The sequence below is a fragment of the Aphis gossypii genome, chromosome 1 (genome assembly GCF_020184175.1).
Source record: "Aphis gossypii isolate Hap1 chromosome 1, ASM2018417v2, whole genome shotgun sequence".
NCBI lineage: Eukaryota > Metazoa > Arthropoda > Insecta > Hemiptera > Aphididae > Aphis > Aphis gossypii.
Genome location: NC_065530.1, coordinates 59,170,299 through 59,192,391, shown reverse-complemented (window position 1 = coordinate 59,192,391; position 22,093 = coordinate 59,170,299). Strand labels below are relative to the sequence as shown.

The 22,093-nt window shown below is 26.5% G+C and overlaps 1 protein-coding gene and 1 long non-coding RNA gene across 3 annotated transcripts in view; one reads left to right on the top strand and one right to left on the bottom strand.

Moving 5' to 3' along the window:
• Window positions 1–4,168: 4,168 nt before the first annotated feature.
• Window positions 4,169–22,093, top strand: part of LOC114128526 (leucine-rich repeats and immunoglobulin-like domains protein 2) — a 109,783-nt gene continuing 91,858 nt past the window's right edge. Inside the window, exon 1 of the mRNA XM_050198573.1 lies at window positions 4,169–4,335. The gene's annotated coding sequence lies outside the window, so the exon portion shown is untranslated. The remainder of the gene's footprint in view (window positions 4,336–22,093) is intronic.
• Window positions 20,290–20,759, bottom strand: LOC126549437 (uncharacterized). 2 transcript variants are annotated; one of them, XR_007603545.1, is made up of 3 exons: window positions 20,689–20,759; window positions 20,462–20,610; window positions 20,290–20,387 (listed from the first exon to the last, which is right to left on the bottom strand). It is a non-coding gene; the product is annotated as an uncharacterized LOC126549437 (long non-coding RNA). The 2 variants fall into 2 exon arrangements; XR_007603544.1 differs by having other exon boundaries at window positions 20,673–20,757.

Sequence of the window (22,093 nt, the reverse complement as noted above, 5' to 3'; positions counted from 1 at the left end):
ATATATATCTTTTTTTATCTAAATATTTAACATAATACCAATGTGATAAACTCAGTCAAATGATCTTGTCTTGTATTATAAATAACAATATGATTGGTCATGAAAATATTCTAATTTATAAACTTTAAATTATTTTTTTTTTTAGATTATACACATATTCGATGTTAGTTGAAACCTAAAATAGGTCCATTAACATTGAGATTTTAAGTTCCAGAAGTAATAGACTTATAAAAAATACTTTTGTAGAAATTAAATTATGTAAATTTACTTTATCTACATGATTATAATTAACTAAATCATACCAAAAATTGCAGTTTTCCGTTAATTTTTCTTAAGTAGTCATCTTAAGTACAATATGTATTTTTAGCTCTTAAGTGAAACGACTGTATACTGTTTTTTATGTTTTATTAAGATGAGCGTCGGTAACGGGGAAATAACTTATATATAAATATTAACATAAACATTGATTTTTAAAATTATATGCAATAATAAATGATGGCAGATTCCTTGTCAATTCTAAACAAGTAATTGTATAGGTGGAAAATCTAACAATAAATAAAATAAAATTTTATATTTTTTAACTCTACAAGATATTAATAAAATGTTGTCATAAAAATATAAAATATGGAAGTATAACAGTTTGATTAATGATCAGTTATAAAATTAATTTTTTCTCGTTTATTCTAATTTGATTTCTTTAATTATATTTACGAATTCTCATTGACCTATAAAACAAAAAAATGGATATTGGATTATATATACATATATAATTTGTTGATCTTCCCAGTTCCTTTAGCTGCTAGGTATAGTGTGTTTGTGCGTAGTTTAATATTTTCCGAATAACCAAAACATTCATTTATAATATTTAAAAGAAAATATAATTAAAGAACATCATTACAACAATGATTACAAACTTTCAAAAATATAAATTTTTCAACATCTTAATTAACACTTGAATAAAATATATTATTACAGGTACTGAAATCTAAATTAAATGACAATAAAAACGTTAATAAGTTATATAAAAAGTGTATTTATGTTCTTTAAAAAACAATTAAAATATAAATTATTATTAAATTAATGATCAACGCATTAAACCACTATATTTACATAAAATTAAGAAGCGATATTCTAAGAAATTCTTTACAATTCTGTTATTTAACATTTTTTTTTTTTTTTTTTATTACTTATTATAATAAGTACCTACCATATTTTATTCATCATAATTCAATCAAATATATCTTTTAAACATTTAAATTTTCTTCTTTTGGTTATAAATGTTAACAACGAACTAATTAAAAAATTAATTATTCACTTGAAATATATTATTCAGTTTCTTAACAAAACTTTAATTGATATTTTCCGTTTTAGTATGTTGACAAAATTTGAGCTATGGCTATTATCAAATATAAGAAATTCAATGTTTATAGTATATAATGACATGGCCTATAACTATATATTGTACATATGTATATAATATATAAATTTGCATTGCTAATAGATTTAATCTTTTTATCTAAAATAATTTATCTGCATGTAGTGTACTAGTGTAAACTTATATGAAATAAAATTTTATAAAATTTTATTTACTTATAATAGGTTTCTTTTTTTTGTATATCATGTAATGATATTTTTTTTTTGGTTTGAAAAATGAGCTATTAAACAAATCATTATTGCTCTAACTAGTATCAAATAAAAATAACAAAAAAAGATTAAATATAAAATTCTATAGTAAATTCAAATTTTAATAGTTTTTTTAAATAATTAGTTTTATTGTATTATGTTATATTACTCTTAATTACGAATATGACAACTGACAAGAAATAATATAATTCATTGTATTATATAATATATACTGTTTAATATATTATGTATAATTTTATTATATATTATGTAGATGCGATTAATTTAAATTTATATTATCGTATTTAAAATACTAGTTAGCAGCTTTTAAAATATTTTGATTTTGTAATAAATAAAATTTAATTTTTTGTAGTTTTAAATTTTAATCATTAAAAATTGCTCTAAACAAAGGTCGAAGTGATTAAGGTATTAAGTGTTTACTTTTAATTTTGTTAAAAAGTGTTAATTAGTACAGATGACGAATAGCTTGTTAAAATAGCATGTATAATTATTATACTTAATGTAATAAAAGTTTTAAGACCACGTGCATTTTTTTCATTTAAAAAATCTTATTCAGTTAATATGTTTATACTATACTTAACTAAATAATAGAAGAGACGTTATAACTTATATTATAAGTATGAAAACTATTTTAATTATAGTTATTGTTTTGGCTCAATTTAAAAGTTGCTAAAATTATTAAAAAAGTGGTTATGATTTTATTTTCTATTAAATACTTTTACAAAAGTGTAATTATTACACGAGTAACTAAAAAAACAACTACTACTTATTCCAACAACATATAAAATTCTCAAAATTATTAACTAAACACACTGATTATGTATAAGTATAATAAAAATAGTATAAATAAATTATATTCATGGATATTGTATGTATACTGTATAGTTATACAGTAATAATGTAACTCATTCAATTAAACTCTTATTCGTATAACGATAGCAATCAAATCCCATTTTTTATGTACTTATCACTCGACAGCATATGCGTAAAAAATGTACACTCGTGAGTCACAGCGTAAAATCGGGATGTTTTGTGCATGATTTATAAATGGGCGTAAACGCTGTAAACAGACAGGCTAGAACATAAGTGTAAAAATGTTAGAGAAATATTTATTTTGCTTTCCAGGAACTCCGTAAGCCTTATAAAAGTCAAAACTCACCGTATGAAATTTAAATGCAAGTATAGGCAACAAACACAGTAGGTTTATAATACCTTTATGGACGTGATATATCTTATATTATAATGTGAGCCTTTAACAGCGATTTCGATACTTAAAATATGCTTACGGTTTATCACTTTTTAAAAAGTCGAATACTCATTTGATTTATATTCATGGCATCTATATAAGATTCACATTTTATGTCTATCTCAGCCTATAGTCATATAGTAGTTCAAGTGAACGGGATGAAGAAGTTTGTATTTGAGTGTATAAAATACGAATATGAAATTCATTAAATAAACTACCAATAAATATTTTTCGGTGAAGGTCGTTATATTATCAGATAGATAGGTAGTCTTAGTTGTGATATTATAATATTATTGAACATATTATTATTGCGCTGTAAAAATATTTTGCTCTGTTATTCATACCGTCGGAGGTCGGAAAGTCTCGTGTCAATCACCCGCGACTTGAACGCGGCGACTGACATTTTATATATATATTTAAATTTTATGTATAAATAAATTGTGAAAAATCCTATGAACATTTTCAGAAACTAACTTAAAAATTATTAAACAAACAGTATCAACCAAGAAACATTTTCTGTTTACGGGTCTACGATTTAAAACACCGTAAAATCTTAGCTCCGGAAATTTACTCGTAGGTAGGTATAAAGTAGTAAGCGGTAAAAGTTCACACAGATTTACGAACAAAAAATAATACTATTTAAATCTAAAGTCGATTTAGTAATCGATGTGACCGCGAAATTAGTGGTTAACAATTAATATCAACGAAATTTTGAATTTCGGCGTCTGATGTGGGGCGTCGGTAGCGGAGGAGTAGCGGCGGGATCTGAAAGTTTCGTCGGTGCAACAACCGCGTCGCCAAAACCGGTCGGCGAGCCTTGATGCGCTCGCGTCCGGCGTGCGTGCATCACACACACACGGGGGGGTGTGTGTGCGGTGCCACCGATTTTCCGAAGCGCACACACGTACGCACACACACACACACACATGTCGCATCACACTCGCCACGCACCATTGCGCTCACCTCGTCCTCGGCGGTCCGTCCACCTCCGACTCTCGCGTTCCCCTCCCCCGCCCCTCTCACGCGATGTATTGAACGCGGCCGCGCACGCGCCGAACGCGCGTAGGGCGATCGACGCGCGAACGCAACGCGTCGGCGGTGGCCCTGCGAGGGCCCGCGCGGGCGATTCAAAAACCGTCCCCGCGGGAGTGCAACAGGAGGGCCCGCGACGCGATTTTGGCGCGCAAGCGCACGCGCCGACACCCGTCACACGACAGACGACCGTTCTGCCCCCCAAAAACGCGGTGGGGTTTTTAGCGGCGGTCGGCGGCGGCGGCGGTGGTTGTAGTATAGTACAACAGTTGTAGTAGTAGTGACGGGTCTGATCGCGTCCGACGATCACCATTGCCGCAGCCGACCACTTGCACCACCGCCGCCGGACCACCCCTCTACTCTCGCGCCCGACGACCGTACCTGTTACGTACGTGATTCTTTCTGTGTCTGGGGTGAGTTTTGTAAATTTGTTTAAAAAAAAAAAAAAAAAGTTTAAAGTTTTTGTTTTTCTTATATGTACATAACATTATCTATGTATAAATGTTTACGAAATTCTCCGGTGCACAATTATTGCGTGTGTATTACATATATGTACAATGCATGTCATATACGAGTCTATAAATAATATTTTAAATGCCCACGCGCTTTTCCTCATAACTCGTTGTTTTTTAAACTTTAAAATTTATTATAAAACAATACCGAACGCGGACATGATATCATGAAATTATATAAAATATAACACATCAGTTAGTAAAAATTGGGATTTTCATTCAAATTTTATGGTCATAAGTATAATGTACTATACAACAATGTCAGCGAAATAATAAATGTTAGTCTTTACTGTTATTATTATTATTATTACGCTAGGTACATTATTTCATTAATAAATAAACGAATACGAATTAAAAACCTTAAAATAATACAAATACCTACAAAAGCATGTTTAAATTATCTACAGAAATATTTAAAGACATTATAAACTTATCACGAGAATTTGAATTCTTAATTGCGCTTGTTATTTTTTAACCACTTTATTCATCCATTTTAGTATAGTAAAGAAGTATTTCTCGTTTTTGAGAATAACATTATGCAAATATTTAAATCCGTTAATTGGTGCAAAGTTAATGTATACTTATAAAACGGTTTAACATTACATTAATAGAGGTGACTACATAATTAAGTAATGTTAGTCGACAGTTTTGTTATAACAAACATAAATAGGTATTATATTAAATTCTTTATCCATTTTAGCCATTCATTAATATAATTAATTTAGTTAATAAATACCTCTGATAAGTATCTAGGACATTTTAAGATCACGACTATTCTCTTCTATTGTTAGTAAAAATAAAAAAAAGTTTGATTTAAGTTTCAAAAGGTTTTAATCGTAATTACTCGTATTTAAGTACGTAATACGCTGAAATTAAACTAAACATTAAAAACTAAAGCTAAGTTTTCTTTTTTATCATTATCGTTAACGAAATAAACTTTAAAAAATATACCTTTGAAATAGATATTTAACTAAATATAGAATTATGTTTTAAATAATATATTATTTTATCGTTGTATTTATTATTTACTGATTTTTATATACTGATCTATACTAAATAAATATTTTTGTACATAATATCAGTATAACGCTTAGTTGAATTCTATTATTATGATAAACTCATAACAACCATCGATTTTTCATTTAATTTTGTCGATGTAGTATATATTATTACTGATGATAGAACACAACTCAACATAACTGGAAATATATATTTTTATGGTGATGGTCGATGGATGCGATAGTAAAGGGTGAATTATTTTTCGGAGACTAATAGATATAATTAAACGAGCCTCTGTGATTCGTAATGGCTAAGAAAACGGATTCACGAGTAAATTATATAGGGGTGAGTAAGAATGGATGTTTGGTGCGTGTCCTTTTTACGTAAGTGAGTTCATATTACTACTAAATTACAAAAAAAAAGGATTTAATACAACGTCCGTCAGTTTTTTTGATACAATTTAACAAGCTTAATATAAATAATTTTAAGCAATTACAAATATAAAACAATATTGCTGTTATATTAGTGACAAAAATATTTTAACCGATGGTATAACATCTAATTTATTATGCACCCAACATACATTATGTACTATAACAACTGGCCTATAATGTATGAGATTATCCCTATATTTTCCAGCAGGTTAAGATATATTATACTATATACTTTAATATGTAGGGGTTGTAGGCCACGTCGTATTATTTCCTACTTGGCACATATACTGCGTATAATTACGAAACATATACGTGCTTACTGATCGTTAAATGTTAATTAGCCATTAAATAATTTAATTGAAACTCATTATTTCAGCCTTAATACCTATATAGATATATATTTTTATACTCCAAAGTCCAAATTCACTGAACTGTTCACGTTTCCGGACCATTGTTGAACGGTCGAAGGGAATGAACGGGATCAGGTCTGGTGGTCCTCCCCTGATTTGAGTTTTCGATTGACTCATTGACGTTGTCGTTTACGTCCATTCGTTAGTAACCCGACACGAGAGCGGCAAGCATACCTATATTACTCTACAATAATAAATGCAATATGATCACATGGCAATGTATCTGATTTAAATCGTTGATGTGTTTAACGTGATGTAGGTTTATTTTAAGTTAAAAAGTTTCTCGACTCTTTTAAATCTGAAATATCATCGTTATTTTTTTTTTTAATATGAGTATTAACTCATCTTCAACATTTTTTAATAACAAATCAAATTTATACACCGTTAGAAAATTACATTATTTAGTTGTGCTGACTAAAAAATAAACAATAAAATAAATAGATTTCTTGATCTTTACCCTCTGAAACAGATTCAAAACGTCCACTCGTTAATAATATATTATTATATTTTATATGATTTGAGTTTGCAATATCGTTTTTACTGTACAAACAGTGAGCTGGGATTCCGTTGACGGTAAATACCAGTACAAAGCAAAAAAAAACCATATTCCGCAAGGCCAGCAAAACAGTCAAATACTAAGTCTGAGTTTACCAACCACATAATAATTTATATCAACGAACGCAAAAAAATATTATTAACATCATGAGTATATACATATAACACATATATGTTAACTTTAATAATGACATAACTATCCATCCATTGTATTATAATAATAATTTTGAGTACTAATTTTAGTACTACAAACCCTTATTCAGTGAAAATTCATATACTATATTTGTTATATGTTTTAAATATTGACAATTAACTTTTTTTCTTACTTGATATTTCTTGACTTGCATAGGAATCGTTTAATTGTTTGTCTTGCTATAATTATTATTTCTGTGGGTTTTATAAAATATTGATAAAAATCAATTTATATTTATAAGTGATAATTGTATCATGCAGATTATAGACGTACACATATATGATACATCAATATTATTATTTAAATAAAATACTAATACGTTGGAAAAAATCCGTTTTTCGTTTATTTGTAATTCTTTGAAAATAAAAATACCCATATCACAATCCAAAATATTTTTTAATCTGTAGTAAGCTATAATAAATTGACTTCCTTAAAAATAATACAAATATATTATCACTTAAATAAAAAATATTGTAAAATATTAAAGAAAAAGTTTTAGTTTATCTCCATCGAACATAAATCATAATAAAATAATATACCAAATATAATTTATAGTAAGTATATAATAACATGACGTATATAAAATATTAAATAAAAAAAAATGTATAAGATAAATGTATTAATATTGTAGCTACGGGTTTGACTTTCAATACTTCTATGTACTCGTAACATAAGTTATACATTTGATATTTTAATCTATCTGTGTATCTTTAATTAGATAAACTTTTTGATAGTTTTTCATAAAACACTAAATGTAACTGAAGTTAATAGTGCACGCGATGCTTCACATTTTTCATCAAGTGTTTAAGTATATGATAGGTATGTGTGTTTTAAATGTCTTATGATATAATTATTTTAAGTAAATAATAAAATATAAATACTTTTATTTATAATGGATAAAAGAAATTATTAAATGAGAGAATATGCCAGGTTGTTGACTGTTAGTATAAACCACAATGTAATATAAAAGTTTTATGGGAGAGGTAAATCGATTTTTTTCCTAAATAACGTTTACGATTTTGTCATAAAATGTAACTTATTTTATATTGCACTAAACATTAATAATCAAACCGCTATTGTTAAAACAATATTCTATCAATAAAGACAGTGATAATAAGTAATTTAACTTAAACATTTATTTAAATTTGACATGTATCTCCTTTAATTTGAATTTTGTGCTTAACATTTTATTTTTTGAGCCACTCTTAAAAAGTACACAATTTAAATTAACACAACTGTACTTGTATCTGATAGCAAACAATTATATGTTTATATTTTAAAACAGCTAGTACAACCATTGATTGTGTGTTATGACTTACCTTATATCAACAATATACATAGCATAAGAAGACTTGTGTTTAAATTAGTATATTAAAATAAAAATAAAACAATTTAAATAATTAAAGTGCAATAGGAAATATTAATCTCAATTATTCGTTTTTATATCAACAATTTAATATAATACCTTATCCATTTAGATTTCATAGTTTCTAATGTCAAGAAAAATGTTTAAATTTAATGTACAATGTGAAATTATAATATTAAAATATTATTATTATTATACATTCAGCATATACAACATAAGTTATTTCACTATTTGATACTCTCTTATCATATGTCTTTTGAAGTATTTTCCATACCCATATAATTCTCGTTTATATTTCTTTCAAACTCTAAGTACTCTTACATCTTGAATTTCAATACCACATTCAATAATAATCTCTCATTAATTTGCATTCAAATTATAGAAATTGTTGCTAATAATAAGAATAATATGACTATACATTTTAATTATTAATAATTAACAATATTTATAAGCATAATAATAAAAAAAAATGTACTCGTTAAATAAAAGGTTAGGTACTTATACAGTGTATACTTAATGTAATAAGCATATTTTATATTATAATTAAAATTAATATTATTAAATTAGTTCAAAAGTAAGACGGCGCGTTGAATATGCAATTTCGGTACATGATAATGCATAACAACACCATAGTTAGTACCTATCACATCAAAATTTCCACTGTCTCACCGTGTTCACATATTCAAGGAATATAATCATCTGTCTTAACATTAAAAGTGATACCACGTTCTGATGATTTAATAATTTGATTCTTAAAAATGTTAACATTCATAAACTTTTTTTATTTTGCTTTAAGTTTAGTTAAATCTAAAAATACTATTTATTTTTATTTTTTTTTTAAATGCATTTACATGAAAACTACATAAAAATACATGATTTACAGAATTATCTACCTTATATCATTATTATTAACTGAGCTTCAAAAATTTTGGCCATTATCTTTACATAACATTTAGATTAACTAATATTGTATCAAGTTAATTTAAATTATGTGTTATCCAAACTAATAATTCAAAAATATTAATTGAGAAAATCAAGCATTTAAAAATAAATTACTTGAGTATCAATAGCATAGTCATATTTTTGTTCATGTACTAGAATATTAATTCATTTAATATTATAATATCGTTTATGTTGTATAAACTGATAATATTTAAATATAATTTAATCGCCAGTGGAAAATCACCTTCGTACCTTTAATAATATTCCTCTTATCTGAAACAAATCTATAAATGGTTCGATGGAAAATTTGTGAAATCCAATTTTCCCGATAGACCCTTGTTGTGTTATAAGTAGAATAATAATAATGAAATGTGTAGAATTTTGTTAGCTCCGTGACACGGTCCCGGCGGCCACATGGCGGTTTATTAAACGTAAACTGAAGAACGAACTTAGTTCTCTAAGGATAAAGAGAAAGAGAGGGATTGGATCAACCCATTTGTCGCGATGACTGAACCCTTGGGTGACATAAATCTTGTACCCAGACACTAAATTTTCCCTGAAGCTACGACATTTATTATAAAAAGAAGAGAGAGAAATCTCAAAAACTATTTGTTTGACTTGGCTAAATGAAAAGGAAAATTATACGCTTACCTTAGTTGTGTAATCTTAAGCTGTATTATACGTTGAGATAATTAATTTTATGTTATTTTATATTTTAATTTAAATACACTAATTAAGAAATCAGAAGAAATCTATAAAAGAATTATTGTTAATTTCGTGATGATTTAATATACTCTTAAAAATAGAGATGAACTGGGTGATAACTTAGTATAATTATCGATTTCATTAAATGTAAAAGTCAGCTACACTGAATAAAATTATATACATACTACTACAGGCTAGTAGATTGATACACATTGATAATAATCGTACTAGTGTACAAGTTTTAGTTATAAATTGTTTAAAATAGATGTATTAATTTATTGTACTTAATTATTTTTCTTATTGAATTGTAAGCTTTTACGTGTTTTTAATTTATTTGTTTTATTCATAAACTTCATAAGGTTGAAAACAGGGATCAAAATTACCAAATCTTTTACAAACAATGATACTTCAACTTAAGTAAACTGAGTGTATTAACTTCGTATGTTTCTTCATTTAAAACATGATGATTTGCCTTAAAATTTACACTGCGTTGAAATATTATCTTTACTAATTAATGTTTACTGATTCATTAAGAATGTTCCCAAAATAAAATTGTTATAATTCATATTCATATAGTCGACTTATTTTCAGTTTTAAACAAATATCGTAACACCATCACAAACTTGTGTAAATAAGTCAAATACGACTAAAAATGATTTATTTTAATACAATATAAAAAGTAAATACTATATTTTATTTTTTTTAAGTAATAAATATAAATATTTTATAAAATAAAAATATTTAATTGCAATTGCAAAAACATAATTCAAAAGCCATTATCATTTTCAAAAATCAAAATATTTTTACAGCTCTTTAAAGTGTAACCATTCGTTTTTTAAATAAATCTTATTCACATTAATTTATAATAAGTAAAATTTTATTTATAAGTTAGAGTCTCGATATTTTCAATACTTTGAATTCGCTTTCCATATTAAATATTTTGTGGGTCAAAGATTGATTTTTAAAGTTTGTTTATATTTCATAAACTTTATTATAAAGCATCATTATTTATGTTTTGTTTATAGATTTTTTCCAATCGATTATAATGAATGTTAAATTGTATATACATTGTACATAATTATTTGTAATTATAACACCAGTAATAATTTAAACATTAATTTATCAAATAAATCAATATGTATATTATTATATATATTTTAATATATTTTAAGAAAAATAGATAATGTAGATCTTTTTAGATTAAATAATAGGTTTATAAGATACTAGAAATCCTCTCGTGATCCTTCATAATAAAATTACGAAATAGGATTTAAAATTTATGGGAATATACTGTAATGTGCAAATATAAAAATAAAGGTGATATTTATATTTTGTGTTATTGAGTGTTATTAAGTAGAAACCATACAGCGCCGTCATATTTGAACTTGTAATTTATTTATAAGTATATAAACTATGTTAAGGTTCAAGACTTCTGCACCAATGATGTGTGAGTCATTTCAGAAGACTTTTAAGGAAAAAAATTGTTTGAATCTACATTTTAAATAAGAGAATTTTTATAGCTATATAAGATATGTACACTTAACGGCATATCTTTTAATGCAGAGACACTTTCGGAGATTATATTGATTGTATACATATTATGATAATAACGAGTCAAAGTATACTCATATATAAATTTTCCGAGTATCTACCTATTCTGTGATAAATATTTTAGGTGGGTACACAAAAACGTGGTATTAAAGTGGTTTAGTTTATTTATTGCGCTTAGCTTTTTAACGTTTAAAGTAAAAGTTTAAAAACGTGAACCAAATTTTTTAAGCAATAATAATTTATTTTATATATTAATATTTTAGGGTACAAGTTGGTATGTGGAATCACCAACTATCAATTTTTTTTTTTAAACATTCTTTTTTTATATATAAAATGACGCATAACCTATCACATTTGTGTGATTTACATAATATAAAAATTAGATATGTATATTATATTATATATATAAATTATCAGATCTATATTATTTACATACGGATGTTGATTACTTGTTTATAGCATGATTTTCAATTTTTTTAAAAGGTACAATTAATTCAATCACGTTTATTATTCTTATCAACAATAACTATTACTTTGCTTTGTTCTGATAGGTATATACATTTCAGTAACAAAAATAATTTATTATTATATATTAATAATGCCAGTATCAATAAGTAATAGCAGTATATCCGTACATATAATGGTTGCGATTGACACATGCGTGCGTTCGTTGACAAAATTAAATTATACGTAGCTTTATATTCTTATACAGAGGAAAGCTTAAAAACTTATATATCTAAGGAACACGCAACAGAATAGAAACTTTATTTTAAAGAAAAAATAAAGTTGACCTTATTTTTTATATATTATATATATATAATATATTATTAATGTATTTTCAAACTATTGTCAAAAATGAAAATTTGATAAATTCATTTTTTTTTTTTTTAATTGCAAACATGTATTATAATATTCATCAATTTACTTTAAATATCTAAAATATATAATATATAATTTTTACTAATATTTACGCTCATTTGATATCTACAAACAATAATATTATTTTTAAGGAATTATAACAAATTTATCCAATACGATTACCTAGCGTATTTGACTATTGTTTTTTCACATATTTTCTTATTTTTTTTAAAAAACTAATGCTTACCTATTATTTTTTTTTATATATATATATACAAATATAAGAAATTTAAAATTTAAAAAAGTTATAAAAATAAATGTTACATAAAATTAAATGATGATAAATACTAACTAACAAACATTAGTTTTCAAGTTTAAAAGTATTAGTAAAATATACATATTGTAAGAAGTATGAAAAAATTAATGGTATTTTAAAAACAAGCATAATACTTTACAATAAACTCGGACTCTATATGTTTTATTTACCTTTTTCTATAAGAGAAAAGTAAATTCATAAACTACTTTCAGCCCTTGAATACATTAAAATATGGTAACAAAAACCTTTTAAAATGTGTTAAATATTTAATATTGTATAATGTTAATGATAACAGCATATCCTTCATAAAAATTAAAGATTTAAAATCTTAAATTTATATCAATATTTCATTTTTTTTTTTTAATGGACTGTTACATACTCACAATACTAATGTGTGAAAATATCAAAGGAGGATAATAAAACGTAAGTCAGTACAATTAAGTAGTGAAAAGACGTTGCTAGATGACCACTTAGTGTTGTTTGTTTATTTGATTGCTAAACATTAATATTATCTTACCAATTTACATTTCAATCTACGTGATAGTGTGACTAGAATAATTATTGTATGAATAAGATTTATTATTGAATTAGGATGGGAAAACTAGTATTTGTTATTAATTCTTGAACAATAGTTAATTGACAATTATATGTGTTAATGTCGAGAATCATAATATTCCTAAAACGGTTTGAAAAAAATATTAACTTGCAGATGATTGACACTATATTTGACAAACACAAATACACTGAAATGTTTAAATGGTACTAGTTCGATATTCTATGGTTAATTTGTGACTCACTTATGAAAATAATTTATAATATTGTATACATATTATTTTTAATAAATATAAATCAAACTTTATTAATAATGCAATAACAATTTATTATAGAAAAATATTGAGCGGATAAGACACTGATTGGTTGTTTTTATCTTATACCTACTTGAAATAGGATAATTATTGTAACCATTTACTTAGATTTAACAAGTAAAATGTACTCACTTATACGTGGATCGAATTTAATTTAAGTATAGCTGCTATAGTTGTTTTTTTTTTACAATACGAGGTTATGGATATAGAAGAAATTTTTTCCGTTCTTCTAACTGCATACTTTTTAACGTATGTACATTTACCATATTATATTTCGTATTATTGATGTTCGTACTTTTCAATATTTACATTGAATACTAACTATGATTAGTTTACTAATCATAATTCATAATTTTTACTGTAGTATTTTTAATTAGCAATCATCTACTACTCTTTGAGTGTGAAATCATTATTTTGAATAAATAAATAAATACATAAATACATATATTCTAAAATTTAACTTCTTTGAATTATATTAATTATTCAATCTTAGCATCAAAAATTTGTTAGCAAAACTGTTTCTATATTTTTGAATAGATCATTAAGGTCTTGAGTCTTGATAATTTCACGTTCTCTACTAGTTGCGCAACTAATGTTTTGGATTTTAGTCATTTTCTAATGATTTACTATTGAGTCTTTCAACAAGTATTCTGCTAATAAAGATAACAATTAACAAGAAAAAAAATACTTTTAGAAAACGCAATATTTTATATTCTTTATGCATGACTTAAACACAGGTAATTCTTAGGCTAAGGGTCATATAAACGATGCGATAATTAAAAATTCTAGTAAAATATATACACAATAACACAATACATTATAAAAATAATATCAACAAAAATATGACACTGGGGACGAAGATGCTTATTTCTTGGATGAAATTAGCCACTTCAGAAATCATTTTTTCTTCATTCATACAACAAAGAACCCCATTGACAGTTCATATTGCTTTTACACTAATAATGATTATAGTAATTTTCCTGAAATATATTTGACGTACAGCACATATTATTATACGCTCATCTAAAAAAAAATTCTAATTTAAAAATTTAAAATTGATGCGCGGAAAATTGTGTTTTTACACAATTAACGTTCTTTATAAAGAGATAATATGATTTATTTATTTATATGAAGAAGATAGAAAAATATTCAGTTTAGGACGATATTATAAATGTATATTCAAAATAGAAAATATGTACAGAAAATTCTTGTAAAAATACAATTTTTCAAGTATAAATTATTTTCATTGAGTGGCTTATATTTGTATTTTTTTTTTTATAAAAAGCCATAAATTTCACGTTTTTCAATGAACAAATCATAAATGTATGTTTAATTTGAAATTTATAGTCACTAGCAAGTAGCAACTATTATTAACTATAGTCTATATTTACGATTAGGCTTTAAATTAATTTTATGTTGATATTATTTGCAGTGGATTTTATTTGCAAAAAAAAATTAAAAAATGTGCAAGTATACATATTATTATCCCTATAAATCCCTATAATTTAATATATTATGTAGGTATTCTATACAATCTCATTCTGTTATAATACTAGCGTGATCGTTGGGCAAATTTCAAAGTACAATGTAGTATTTTACGTGTTTTAATTTAATAAAGAAACTTTGTTATGGCCATGGGAGTGCTTAGACTCATGCAGACTAACGGTGCAATATAACGCAACTGTCTACTTTTTTTATGACATGAAAAAACCTCTTAAATTTCCTCATAAGTGTATATCTCGTCTAAAAAAACCACTGCAATTCACATAATTTAAAAATACTTAAGTTAACTTTATTATTTGAGTATAAAGCACTCTAACTTCAAATATACACAGTGTTGATAATAATTCTAGTAAGTACAAGGTAATGAATCATCATATAAATTAATTAAAAAAATATATAATTTATATAAGTAATGTTTTTTTCTCTTTCTTCATATTCTCTTACTAAGGATTAAAATTTTTCAATAACAAAGCTTCTTAAATTAATTAATAAAAAAAGCTAATCATGAATAGTTGCTACAGTAATAAATAACTTTTTAAATCAATAATTTTATCGGTTTATAGTTTTGTACAGATAACCAACATTGCATACTAATTATTGCTTAAAAGCAGTTTGTATATAAAACTAATTATCTATTATTTACGTAATACATTTTAAAAATATTAAAAATTATAATACATGTAGATTTGTTTAGTATTGAGGGAAATTAGAACTTCAATAAATTATAAGTTATAACTATTTTATTATCCTCATCAACATTTAAATAATTACAAATATCAATAAAAATGTTGAACTACTATTTTATCAATATTGACTTATTTTTCGGTATGATAAATTTCTAGCAAACATCTTATGTAAATTATTTTAATTACCGGCATTAATTTATAATTTAATACCTACATAAAATGCAATTTTATAAGATTTTTAATTGCACTTTACATTCTTTTGCACATCAATATAATATAATAGTAACTTTATCACATTTATGTAAATTTGTATAACTCAAATACGCACAACAGTCAAATGAAGATTGAAATTCAATTTATAAACACAAATATTTATTCAATGCAATAACTTTACAATAAAAATATAATTTAAATTAATAAATGAAATGATTTCTAATTTATTTTCAACCGATTAAATTACTTGTATAATTATTTCAATTACGTTTACTAAGAGAATCCTAAATTCATAAAAGGAATTAACTTAATTAATTGCTCACATTTAATTTGTGAAATCTGTATTATACATCTATTTATTTACTATTAATCAATCATAATTGAAATTTTGTTAACTGTATTTTCGAAATGACAAGAAAAGAAAATATTTTTTATTTAATATCTTAAAAGTTTAGTTAGTAACATACGAAAAAATACGACTCGAGTGTTGATTTTTTCACAGTGAGTCAATAGTTCACCTTATGTACATTATAAATAGTATGAAAGCAACGTCGTCAAGTTCAGAAGTTGTATACACATGCCGTTGAGATTGTATTGATGTGGCATATACGAAATTTTTACTACTATAAATAATTAAATCTGTTAATGCATACCTATTAAAATTTTAGACCGATATGAAGACGACGCCTGTTTCCTAGTCATTACAGCCCTCTAATTATTATCCCACAGAGACAAGTTTGTATAATTTACGAACAATAAAAATAAATAAAATAACCTAAACTCTCTTCTGGGTCCAATATCTGTGTTGCCGATCAGAATTGTGTGGCGTAGTATGAGGTCGTCGTCGTCGTCATCGCTGTATAGTTGGCTGCTCAAAATATAATTTACCCGGAATGCCGAGGGATGTTTAAAGAAAAAATTGTTCGAATATATTACCCCTTGCACTCCTCACCTTCCCGCTACCACAAGTTTCTTGATAAATATTTACGAAGCTACTAAAAAGCTACCACGGGGAAAGGCGGCCACAGCGGGAGGACGAAGGCGAAGCAAAGTCTTAGGCCAGTAGTTCGTTCTTTTTTTTCCTTTTCTTTTTTATTTTATTTTATTCTTAGTTTTCTATACATATATAATGAATTCATGGTAAAAGCACCCTCGAGAATATTCCCGAGAGATGATTTAGGCTCGAAGGCTTCCCGAACAACGTGCATTGTTCCTTTTGTGATTAAGCGCTCGCCTATAGTATACATATATGTATTGTATAATAATAAAGCATACGATGTGTATACGTGTAGTTATGTGGGTGTATGGGTGAGTGTGGGTGTGCGTGCGTGTGTGTGTATGTGTGTTTATAATTTTATATCATACAAGGTAATATTTTTAACGTAAGACAAACGTTACCTCTGTTCGCTTTTATATAATTTGATTTACCTACTCGTAATACAAATTGTTTATCGTGGTGAAATTGTTCACTTAATTTCCAATGAAATTATGCCTTTTTAGTTTTTTTGTATGTAGGTATATTCTTGAATCGATATTGTTCAGTGCATTTAATATCAAACGAAATCACCACACCAATAACAAAAGTATTGTTATTATTACAATATTACTGTTGTTATAGATGTACATAATACATTATGATACGAATATACCTACCGTGCGGTAGTTCCGTTCGAAAGTCGGCTTTTTGCGAGCACGGCGCAGCCTTGTACCCACGCGTGTGGTGTACTGGTGTATATTATATGGGGAAGTAGACGTTGCGCGCCCCGGGTATATTATATATTTATACGAATAATGCGGATTTTAATGCCAGTTTTCGTAAGGTCTGATAATAATGTAAATAAGAGACTACGCTTTTATTGTCACACCCCAGATAAAAGGATTATTTCATAACTTTATGCAAATCCAATGTTAATATTATCATTTTTTTTCTTCTTTTGATTTTGTTTTGTATATTCAAAATTAATATCAACGAATTAACCCTCACCGTGGTACACAATAACGAAAAATCATACAAAATTAATAACACGAGATTCAGGAATTTTTAATTACTATCCATATTTTTCGAAATATGGTGTACCTAAAACGACAATACACATAGTATTATTATATTACATCGATGCAAAAAAAGAAAAAAAGAAATGAAACAACAGTCCACGAAAGTAGAAATAGTAACGCGTCACGTGCAATATATTAAAATAATAGCATCGCAAAACGTTGCAGAAGAAATACGTCTACATGATTATTGAAAAACCTGCATATTAATACACATTACACACACATTATATTAGGTAATTTCAGTTTAACTTTATACCAATTTATAGGAGTTAAGTAACAACATTTGAAAAAATGGCCTAATCGATCTTAAGTAGACATCATAAGACTACAAATTTAAATCAATTTATACTAAATTATTATCGTGTCCACTGATAAATTGAAAAACATGATTACATTTTATTTTGGAAATAATAACTTACTGTCTGTCTGCACACGTATGTAAAATTATCATTTTTGAACAACGATACCTATCCACTAGCTTTGAAAATAATAATAATATTATACATTTTCTAAAATTTAATTAAACGAGAGAACATCATAAATCCCGTTTATTAACTAGAACGACGAAAATGTTGTACAACGTCAAAACGTAATTAAAACGTCTTAGGTTCGGTAGAATTTCACGATTAGGTGATAGACCACATGTACCATAGTTATAGAAATAATTATTTTATTTTGAATAAAGACTTTCAATAGTGATATTAAGTTTTAATAATTTTGACGTACGCGTATAGAATAAATACGTATAATTTATTATAGGTTAGGTAATAATTCTTTTATATCGATATGATATTAATCAACATACTGTGACGTATAATATCGTGAATATGATTATTTTATGCGTATACCAAATTTTAATTTCTTTAGTTTTATTCAAATTTTATATTTTTATCGAATAATAAGCTATATAAATTATGTTATCGAGTGAACAATATTTTTTTAATATTATTTTAATTATCATTTAGAGAATTGGCACTATAAAACACTGTAATATATTGGATAATATACTTTTACTATATTATTATATGAGCGTATTATCATATAAATATATAATACATGACAACAACAAAATAATAGACGATGCTTAATGTTAGTATACTACGGTTGTTATTGTAATTTGTAATTTATTATTATATATGTGAATCGAAATCCCATAATTTAATCAGCTATACTTATATTACTCCGCTACTGACCTAAATCTACTTACCGACCCGATTAAACTATTATATTGTTTATAATATAATATAATATATTCTGTACAGGATATACATAATAGTTGAATGGATTTTCTGTTCTCTCTCTCTCTTTCTCTTTCTATTATATGTTTTCTTAATTTATATTTTACGTGAAACCAAACCACAACATGCAGTTGACAACGACGAATTCGTAAAGTAGGTCGACATCTTAAATATTATTTCCTGTCTCAACCATATTATTATTCCATAGTAATTTGATTACAATAACAAAAGTGACATTTTTTCTCCTCTCCTCGTGTTCGTTTTGCCACTTGAGTATACGAGTGCTGACGTTATACCACCGCTACCGAAGATTTTTGGCATGTTATTAAGCACTTATCAGTTATCGTCACCATCATATATTTTATGCGTGTTACGGTAATAAAACGATGGCAGCGAAACAAATATTATCACAAGTCTAAAATATTTAAATGAAATATTTAATTATTGAAATACATTTTTTTTATTTCACAACTTTAAACCATTTTTAATACATTTTTTAACCAGTCCACAATTATCATTGATTGTCGAGTTGTTAAAAAGAATTGTTATAATATTATTATAAGAGACATTTTATAATTTTCAGATGGCCTGCAAGTCTATATTTTGAATTATATACTCTTAATAACTTATGTGAATATGTTAATAAATACTGATAATACTTATTTTATTAATATATTTTGTTTATTTGCTCTACTATAATGTAGTTGACCTTATCGAATACGATTAATATTTCGTAAATATTCCGACCAATTGTTTAACGCTAAACAGAAAAGTCACTAAGATTCACACTGGCTCCTATGTTAGTGACAAGCCGAGAAAACTATTACTGCGATACAACGCTAACGGACATCCGGTCTTTTTCCAAACTAACCTTTTATCAATCAGGCTCGATAGCAGGTAAGATTCACGTCATCTCTTCTTCCCGCTCACTTTTATTCTCTCCATAACAGCAATAAGCCAATAAACACTCTCGATCCACAAATTGTCAGTGTTTGATTTTGTCTGTTGCAGACTTTGTGTTTACATTAAATCAATCGAAACCGTTTTTATAAGACTTTCGTACCTTTATCAAAAAATATCAAGCATTTTTGGACTTGTTATCAAAAAAAAACTCCGATCCCAACTTGATATACTTACCACATTCATGAAGCAGAAAATTAAGGTATTTAATTCTTGAAAATGATCCATCGCATTTTTCAGTTACTGCTCCCTTTTTCCCGGATTCGCAGAACACGCACACCGCACTCATCAAAAAAGATACAAATATGCTTGTCGGGTTGACCCTACTACAGGTCGAATATAGTTTTGGCACGTTGCAAGCTCATTTACAAAACAAAAGCGTAATTACGAAATATGATTATTACGGGTATGGTGACCGAGTTTACAGAATTCCATTTCACCCACAACTGTACAGTGTATTATATTGGATACTTCCCCACCGCATTGTAACACGCATACCGTCCACGTGACGTCCGTAAGTGCATTTTATACGCATATATATGTAGGAATAATGGTAGAGGCTTTCATATTTGTAGTGGACGTTTGGGCGAATGCGATTTCGTAAAACAATATGACATTTGCCTTGTACCGGAAGTGTCCCGTCTCTTTAGTCAATTACTATAACGAATTTCCGTAACCTACTTCACCGGTGATTGTTCTATGTTTGTTTGTATTTTTTTTTCCATTTATTTCTTTGTTGAAAGTTATGAAAATTACTGTTTAGTCGATAGCGATCGATCGTAATTTATTGATTTTGATAAGGTCGTCAGCCATTCCAAACCACCATCGTAATTAATAAATTGTAATATTTAGACAGCTGTGAACGATGCATTGTTTATCGTCAGGGCTAGAAATACGAAAAATATGACCGGATTTAAAATTAATAATTCACATATTTTGATTAAAAATAAATGTGTTAAATAAATAATCAAAAAATAAGGTAACTATAGGTATACATTTTGAATGTATAAAAAAAATATTCTATATTCAAAATATTGTACGTTTGAATTTAATTAAAATATATTCGCCATTCATCCGAACGATCATGAGTATACAAATTCTTGTAGAAATCCATAATTAAACAAAATAAATTATCATCGTGAATTCGGCTGTGGGAGTATAACAACGCAGATTTTATAAAAATTCTCTATAGGTACCTACACATAATATAAGTAGATCTATTACTGGCGAGATTATGCAGATTCGCGATAATGTATAGTTGCAGTCATTGCGGTTCTATAGTCTATATATACATAAAATGTATGTGGTAGTTGTTTAATTTATTCGGGTTTCAATCATCTTGTGAACGAAATAACACCCACGTGCCGCCAGTAAAGAAATTCACTTCTGCAAAACAAGTTAAAAGTAAAAATAAATTGGAAAAAATGGCTGTCGAAATGCGCTACACTCTTGACAGATCCATTTCGTTTATATTGTCGCGTGGAGTTCGCCGTAAAACGAAATATTCACCAAATACAATATATTATATACTATGTATATAACAATATTTTATATAGCCTATGTAACAATAACTCTATAATACGTTTCAATAAAAATGAAATATCCTATATCACCGTACGCACGTTTTCCAAATAATGTTCCGTTCGAATTATGTTATATTTTTATAGCGGTCGATAGACACGATACATCGTTTTAGCTCTGATATGAATTAATTACACGCAGAGAGCATATTATATAAACCATAATGACGATTGTGATCATGGGCGTCATTTCGTTAAATTTTTGCTGTAGCTAAACTAAAAAAAAAAC